Source organism: Leguminivora glycinivorella, chromosome 10, assembly GCF_023078275.1.
Source record: "Leguminivora glycinivorella isolate SPB_JAAS2020 chromosome 10, LegGlyc_1.1, whole genome shotgun sequence".
NCBI lineage: Eukaryota > Metazoa > Arthropoda > Insecta > Lepidoptera > Tortricidae > Leguminivora > Leguminivora glycinivorella.
This window is the reverse complement of record NC_062980.1, coordinates 21,825,504-21,834,942: the sequence shown is the minus strand read 5'-3', so window position 1 is coordinate 21,834,942 and position 9,439 is coordinate 21,825,504. Positions and strand designations below refer to the sequence as shown.

Here is a 9,439-nt window from a genome sequence, read left to right as displayed (position 1 = left end):
GAAAACACATAACATTTTCCAAACACAAAAAAAAAGTGGGGTGGACAACTTTGAAAAAAATGGCCCATTTACACGGGAGTGACTACCTTTATTTCGTTTCTATCGCTGATGGCTCATCGCTTACTCGCTTTAGTTGGAACTAGTGCTTAAGAGATGGTAACTGAGCTCTGAGCGGTTAAATGTGTGCTTCCAGGACGAGTGGGCTTAACACCTAGTTTATACTCTTAGGTTAACTAAACGTTTTTCAGAATAACTAGGCTTAGAATAAATTTCAAAGTGGAAAATGTCTGCCTTGGGTGAGACTTGAACTCACGGCCTCTGGATCAATATTCCAGCGCTCTGCCAACTGAGCCACCAAGACTTCAACCAAGCCAGCGAAATTTTCCACTACTAAGGTCAATGGGACCCGTAGAATATTGATCCAGAGGCCGTGAGTTCAAGTCTCACCCAAGGCAGACATTTTCCACTTTTAAATTTATTCTAAGCCTAGTGGCATCGATTGCAGACTTTTCTGCTAATCAGAAGTTAAAATTTCAGAATAACTATTTTAGAGGCACAAAATCTTATAACTTTAAACGAGCAATTCATGCATATTTATTTATTTATATATATATACTGACGATCTCGGAAACCGCTCTACCAATTTCGCTGAAATTTGTTATGTTGGGGTTTTCGGGGGTGAAAAATCGACCTAGCGTATAGCCTTAGATCCCGGAAAACGCGAATTTTCGAGTTTTCATGAACGTAATTCATAAACGTAAAATATGGTCGTTAATTTCGCCGACCGCGCATCGGCTCCGCGTAGCTCAGTCGTACAAGGTCGGTCTAATGTTCGCAAACAGATTTGCAGGTGTCGACCCGGACGAATTCTAATCCCGGCCAGAAATTAAGTTTTTTTTTGTATTTTGGGTTGGGTATTTTGGCGACCGGTCTGGCGCAGTCGGTAGTGACCCTGCCTGCTACGCCGCGGTCCCGGGTTCGAATCCCGGTAAGGGCATTCATTTGTGTGATGAGCACAGATATATGTTCCTGGGTCATGGATGTTCTTCTATGTATATAAGTATTTATATATTATATATATCGTTGTCTGAGTACCCACAACACAAGCCTTCTTGAGCTTACCGTGGGCCTCAGTCAGTCTGTGTAAGAATGTCCTTATAATATTTATTTTTTTTTTTTTTTTTTTTTACGAGTAAAGACGTGATATAATTAAATAGAACCGAGCGATGCTGGGCCGCCCAGATATAAATGTTTTATTCGGCAAAAAGTGAACTAATAAGCCACAGAACCATTTCTATGGCAATTTACGAGCTAGATCTGATATCCGTCATTCGATTTCATTCAGTGCGTAAATAAACTAGACAGTTCTACCGCTACTATAAACCATATTTTCACTGGTTTGGATCGGAAGTAGAGTGTGAAACTACTCTCGGTCTAGAAAGAAACTCAATTTCACCACTACAACGTTAACTGACTTGACTGACATATATGCAAAGCCGGTGAAGTCAACACGAATTTCAAGCGCCGTCCACGCAACGCCCATCTGTTTTTGATTTAAGGCCAACAGCTATCTAATTGGGTCAGGTCGCTTTGTGTTAGTGTTGGGATATAGCCGTGCCTAATTTAACTAAACTACGCATAGTAGATTGTTAAGGTTCTTTGTGGGCCTTGAGGTGCGAGAATTTCTCTTCTTCTACGTTGAAACTTCATGACTGAGGGTGTCGTACCATAAGTCGCTGTACGTTGCAGTGGCCTATACTGAGCACGATCTAAAGCCCTTTCTAAAGGATCTCACGCGAATTTGCTAGAATTTAGACTGAGCTGGGACGAGACGAAGGTGGATCTTATGAAGATCCTATACAGGTATGGGGTGCATAGGACAAGCAAAGACAAGAACAGTAGATTGTTAACCAAGGTAGGTAATCAACGCAGCATTTATAATACCACTATCAAAAATGCAGTGTCAGGTTTATCTTACTTGAGTGACTAACTGATTGGAGGCTCACCGTGAACATGAGAAACAGATCAACAGATGCTTAAACCCATGGCTCTTGATAGGTAGGTATCTAATTGAAAAGTACAATTTTTTGAGTAACACTAAAAAAACATGATCTAAAAATTCATGCAACATTTTGGGTAGTGAAAGCCAAAAATTCAGGATTCATATCGATAAAAGCATCATATACTTATGGTAATCAAAATGGTAGTCATATTATGATCCAAAAAGCGCTACTACTTTTTTTTTCAATTCCGTTTTTTGCACTGCACCTTAACGCACGAGCGCAGCCTATCGGTCACTCTAGCTCAATAGTTCTGGAAAACAGCTAAGCACATCCTTAACCCGGAGCCTGCAAAATTATCCGTCAACATGAATGTGGTGACAGGATATTTCGGTTCCAATGGACCAAACATATCTACTAGCAATAAAAGGTTATATCTCCCATTGACTATGTCATCACATACACCCTTTTATCTTTAACCCAAGTGCTGAGAGAAAAGGGTGTATGTCCCATACATTTGTACCATGAGATACACCCTTTTGTCTTAATGGAGCGAACCTAAGTTCCGATTTGAAAGGTCATATCTCCCATAGAGTAGTGATATGAGATACACCCTTTTGTTCTAAAGGGGTGTAGAGTGACATGCTTTCATGCAAATTGACGATGCTTTGGTGCGTTTTACACAAGCTTTAGAGTGGCTTGTAGTGGATTTATTTGCTGACCAGCAAACTAATCAATTTTGTGCTGACAAATAGCGGCATGCCGCTATAAGGACATGTAAAATAATCGTTGATAGTACACGCCAACTAAAACTAATATATTTTATTCATGTATAAATGGAAATGGTCAGATGAAATGCTAGTAGTACTAGTTCTACAAAATGAACAATATTCCCCAGGAAATTTGGAAGGTGTAACACCTTCCAAGTTCAAAATTGTGACTAATATTAATTAAAACTAATTTAATAATAAAACTTCGATTATATCTATTAAATGAGTATATATAATATGGGTCATTCTTTGAGAGCAAGATTTTTCATGTCCGAGGCAAAATCCATGGGAAAATGAAATAATATCGAGGCGCTGATTTTTCTACAGACAGTTTGCACCTATACCAATCTGTTGCATATACAGTCATGCCCCTAAGGGTTCTTAAAATAAAATATTTTATGCAGTGCACGAAATAAAGCACCACATAATTAGAAGAAAAATATGGACAGTAGTTATGTTTAAACATAATTTCTATTCAATAAGTCAAAGAGAAAGATATAAAGTAAATGAATTGACCGTGACGTCACTCCTCAGTATTTCATAGTAATTCCATATTACCAAATCGTTTTAACAGTTCTTAAAAAGAAGCTGATTTGACTAGTAGGAAACTAGTCTAATATTACATTACGATAAAAGTGCGTAAAAAAGGAAGTTCGAAACGAGTGGCTATAAATTAAAACAACTGTTTTAAATCGACACGAGTTTCGAATTTCCTTTTTCCACGTGTATCGTATGACGTTTTTAAGTACAGATGGCCCTCCGAAGTTTCGACCTGACAAGAAATGTACCACTTCTCGCACTAGTGCGTAAAAAAAACTATCTGTACTGAATAAGTTTTTTGCAAAAATTTCATTTTTGGCTCAAGCTTTTATCGCCGACTGTACCTTTCTTTCAACAGTCATCTAAGTAGCTCTCCGAGACGTTTCTAAAAACCCCTTACTCGATCGATGGGGATACGACGTTTCATAACAGAGTTCCTTTGACCACCTTTCTGATCCATCATCAGATCAGCTCCATGATATCATAATATTGAATTGTCACGTGATATACAGATGTGTGCAAAATTTTAGCTCAATCGAAAACCGGGAATTGGGTCAAGCTTCTGCGTTCTGACGCACACTAACATAATTATTATATTAACAAGCCAAGTTGAATAAAAGCTTGTAATAAAAATCAATATTAGAGAAAAAAAGTAAATAAATATTTTAAATACACAAAATAAACTATTTTAAATTCAAAAAGAACGCGATTATAGTTGTTTTCCTTCTATCGCATGTTAATCCACCAACATTAACTAAGGAATTTTTGTACAAACAAGTTTACTAACATAATTATTAACAAAGAACATTGGCCGAAGGATAACAGTCCTTATAATATGTACAGAAGGTTCACTTAGCACAGGTGACCGCTTGAGTTCCGTAATGCATACAAAAGCGCCAGTGTGGATAATAGAATGTGGATTAGGGTTGTCAATTTTTGATGTTTAGATTTATAGTGTTTTATGAAGAGCACTAAAACTGTATACCAACAAGCTACTGTGTACCTTATCTTTATACATGCCTATAAAGTATACCTAGTGTACCTTCAGATTCTCTTAAAAACTAAATACCCAATAGACATTATAGTATGAATTTTCTGAGATGAATTGGACGTATTTATGCAAAATGGAACCAATCCACGGATGAATAATTTTGAAAATCGATCTTTATTGATTAAACAAAGAAGTAAACATTTCAATGAAGATTTCATGTGGGTTGGTTCCATTTTGCATAAATACGTCCAATTTTTGGCTTTTGCCGTAATCTGTTAAACAAAAGCCTTTGTTTCTATTATTCACAGCGGCTAGCTCCCGTTTCCGCAGCACGTGCTAAAGTCTCAGTGTAGGTAGTTAAAAAGCAACTATCATGCGATAATTAAGCGTGAAATTTCAATAAAAATATGGTTTTTATATTAATTACATAAACTTTAAGCGATAAACAACATTCAGAATGTGAAAAAGGAAAATTTTAGACAGTTTTTATGCTTTATTGTCGTCACAAAACTGACATCGAGTATGAACTCGAATAGTAGGTTGAACAAGAATGATCTTGTTAACAATTTTCGCTAATTGGGGGGGCCCAAATTCTAAAAATACCCTTATCTTAAAAATGTTATCAATTAGGTAGTTACTAGTACAATGTCTTACTGTTTTGTAAAGTGAAATTATGTAAGGAGTTAATTAATTTATGTTAAGAAAAAAAAGTAACACGCCCTCGCTAAGTAACAAATGAAACTAAAGACGGTTAGCTCTTTAGTTATTCCGTTTGTTTTCTAAACACATTAACTTTAACCTAGTACGAGCATTGCATATCTAAGTACCTAACTATGCAGGAGAACTTGTGCAGGAAATGTAATTTATTTTTCATTTTGTTTTATTTTGGTGTATTGACCCGACATTGAGTTATCTGAACATATACTTAACATGCAATATTTTACAAAACATTATTGTTACCTGAAACCCCTAACCTGGTAATAGAACATTACCCTCCCGACTAACTCAGCTTTCAGACAAAAAAAACGAAATCTAAATCGGTTCATCCGTTCGGGAGCTACGATATCACAGACAGACACACGCACAGACAAAAAGACAGACAGACAAACACGTCAAACTTACAACACTCCGTCGTTTTTGCGTCAGGGTTTATAAACACCTAAAAAGCATCATTTTATAGTAAACTGAAACCCCTAACCCTCTAATTCCCTGAACCCGGTACCTAATAGGTAAACTTTTGGTCAGCCTCCCTCTGTTTAGTCCCAAAATCTTCATATTCATATTCGTTTATTGATAATAATTCCTATTACATGTCATTCTTCATAATTTCTTATAATAATACTTATAATTGATTTATTAAGTTATAACTTAACATACCGCAAATAAAAATAAAAATTAAATATTACTATCTACAGTTGGTTACCTACATTAGGTATTTACTAAGTTGGTAAATTCTGAAAAACTGTAGAAAGTGTGCTCGATAAGCCATCGTTTAAGCCTAGTTTTGAAACTGGTCAGTGTCGGCGCGTCAGTGACGTGTGGTGGCAAACGGTTGAACACAACCGGGCCCATTATATGTGTGAGTTTTGCGGATTTTGCCAATTTATGCTTCTATAATACAGCTTAATTATTAGCACAGAGGGACTTTCACAAAACTACTATACTAGATTACTATGTATTTAATAGAAACATCAACCTTTATATTAATGACCTTTCTTAGCTAAAAACATCTAAAAATGCAACATTTTGAAGTAAACTGAAACCCCTAACCCTCAAATTTCCTGAACCCGGTAATAGGTAAACTTTTTGCCATCCTCGCTCTATTAAGCCCCAAAATACAGCTTAATTATTAACACAGAGGGACTTTTCTCTACGTCATAACTACTATACTAGATTAATATGTATTTAATAGAAACATAAACCTTTATATTAATGACTTTTCTTAACTAATAACCTAACCACAAAATTAAAATCTTGAAAAAACCGATTATATTAGTAGACCGATTTTCACGAAATGGCTAAGAACACTCCCGACTAACTCAGCTTTCAGACAAAAAAAAACTAAATCTAAATCGGTTCATCCATTCGGGAGCTACGATGCCACAGACAGACACACACATAGATAGACAGACAAACAGACAGACAGACACGTCAAACTTATACCACCCCGTCGTTTTTGCGTCGGGGGTTAAAACACCTAAAAATGCAACATTTTATAGTAAACTGAAACCCCTAACTCTCTAATTCCCTGAACCCGGTACCTAATAGGTAAACTTTTGGTCAGCCTCCCTCTGTTTAGTCCCAAAATACAGCTTAATTATTAGCACAGAGGGACTTTCACAAAACTACTATACTAGATTACTATGTATTTAATAGAAACATCAACCTTTATATTAATGACCTTTCTTAGCTAAAAACATCTAAAAATGCAACATTTTAAAGTAAACTGAAACCCCTAACCCTCGAATTCCCTGAACCCGGTAATAGGTAAACTTTTTGCCATCCTCGCTCTATTAAGCCCCAAAATACAGCTTAATTATTAACACAGAGGGACTTTTCTCTACGTCATAACTACTATACTAGATTAATATGTATTTAATAGAAACATAAACCTTTATATTAATGACTTTTCTTAACTAATAACCTAACCACAAAATTAAAATCTTGAAAAAACCGATTATATTAGTAGACCGATTTTCACGAAATGGCTAAGAACACTCCCGACTAACTCAGCTATCAGACAAAAAAATAAACTAAATCTAAATCGGTTCATCCGTTCGGGAGCTACGATGCCACAGACAGACACACACATAGATAGACAGACAAACAGACAGACAGACACGTCAAACTTATACCACCCCGTCGTTTTTGCGTCGGGGGTTAAAAACACCTAAAAACGCAACATTCTATAACTGAAACCCCTAATCCTCGAATTCCCTGAACCCGGTAATAGGTAAACTTTTGGCCATCCTCGCTCTGTTTAGTCCCAAAATAAAACTTAATTATTAACACAGAGGGACTTTTCACTACGTCATAACTACTATACTAGATTACTATGTATTTAATTTTTCCTTTTCCTTTCCTAGCTATAAACACCTAAAAATGCAACATTTTAAAGTAACCTGAAACCCCTAACCCTCGAATTCCCTGAACCCGGTAATAGGTAAACTTTTGGCCATCCTCGCTCTGTTTAGTCCCAAAATACAACTTAATTATTAGCACAGAGGGACTCTCCATTACGCCGTGACGTCGAGCACCGTTTCAGCTGGTTTGAATGTTAATTGGATTTGATTAGCGGATCTGTTGTTGGTTTTTAGCTGATAATTTGGTGGTGTTTAAGTAGGACGTGACCTGTTTTTAATAATTTAATTTAATTTATTTATTATATCAGACAACAAAGGGCCCATAATGGTTAGTACTTATACATTATTGGATATTAAAAAAAAAAAAAAAACTACCTGTTAGTATAACATAAACAAAAAGTCGACACAATAATACAACAACCGACTTCTTTGAGATTACGTTAAAAACGGATTTGTATGGGGTAATTTAGAAATTATCAGTCAAATTCTAAATAGAATTTATGTCAAATATATTTTGATCTAGATGTGGACGGATTATGTCAGTTCAGAAATGACATATAGCGGAATTATATCGCAGTGAGATCTTACATATCCAATCTTTGTCACAGTTTCAAAGAAACTTACAATAAGACCAAAGACGGTAGAACGAATAAAGAACGATCCAAGATTATTTAAATGATTGAACAAAATATTAGGTTTATTTCGAAGTCAAAGCTCAAAATCATACAACCTAAATAAAACCAACACTAAACATCACACAAAAAATACCAATTTCACTTTATTACATGTACTTATGAAATATGATTCACTAGGGCTCTTCGAAATACAAGTTTCTGTAAGTTTAAGTTGGCTCTTCAGTAGCAATAAATGAGTGTCACCTAAGGCCTATTTAGACCGAGCTCGCATGCGATTTTAGTTACATTGCGGGCTGTTTAAGTTACATACAATTTTGGACAGCCATCAAATACCGCAATGTTATAAAACTCGTATGCTCTTCAGTAGTAATAAATGAGTGTCACCTGACTCTTAGCCTGATTTAGACGGCGTGCGAACTCGCATGCGATTTTAGTTACATTGCGGGCTGTTGAAGATACATACAATTTTGCACAGCCATCAAATACCGCAATGTTATAAAACTCGTATGCGAGTTCTCGTACCGTCTAAATGGGCCCTAAATAAATAAACCATTTCGCAGTTGATGAAAACACGAATTAATTTCAGAGGTTGAGAAATAAAAATAAACGAGCCTCTTGACTTATCGCTTTTGCTTCGTATCTCATAGGTACTTGACACAGTTTTTAATGTCAAATTGAGAAGTCTAAGCTTGAATTTCGTTTAGACTAGCTTTTTCCCGCGGCTACGCTCGCGTTAGAAAGACAAAAAGTAGCCTATGTCACTCTCCATCCCTTCAACTATCTCTACCTAAAAAAACACGTCAATTCGTCGCTCCGTTTTGGCGTGAAAGACGGACAAACAAGCAGACACACACACTTTCCCATTTATAATATTAGTATGGATTAGTCGGTCTGGCTCAGCCGGTAGTGACCCTGCCTGCTAAGCCGCGGTCCTGGGTTCGAATCCCGGTAAGGGCATTTATTTGTGTGATGAGCACAGATATTTGTTCCTGAGTCATGGATGTTTTCTATGTATATAAGTATGTATTTATCTATTAAGCATGTAACTATATCGTCGCTTAGCACCCAAAGTACAAGCTTTGCTTAGTTTGGGGCTAATTTAATCTGTGTAAGGTGTCCCCAATATTTATATATTTATTTATTCTAAAAGGTAAAAAAAAAAATTTAAATACTTCAACTTACGGTCGCGCGACCGTCGCCGTCGCGTCTCATACTTTCATATCGATAAGGTTTGATTTCGTATGCGTCGCATCGCCCAGCCCACGCAAGCCACGGCGTAAACTGGTTCAAATTTTAAAGCGGATATTATCCCACAAGTACTTCCAACTAAATTAAGATAACAGACTCAAAGTCATAAAATTACCTACTAGGGTAGAGCCCCCAGAACTTCCAAGGACCAATGATGGAGGCCGATTTGGGA

The 9,439-nt window shown here is 36.4% G+C and overlaps 1 non-coding gene across 1 annotated transcript; it reads right to left on the bottom strand.

Moving 5' to 3' along the window:
• Positions 1 to 288: 288 nt before the first annotated feature.
• Positions 289 to 361, bottom strand: Trnan-auu. Its single transcript has one exon. It is a non-coding gene; the product is annotated as a tRNA-Asn (tRNA).
• Between the last annotated feature and the right edge of the window lie 9,078 nt (positions 362 to 9,439).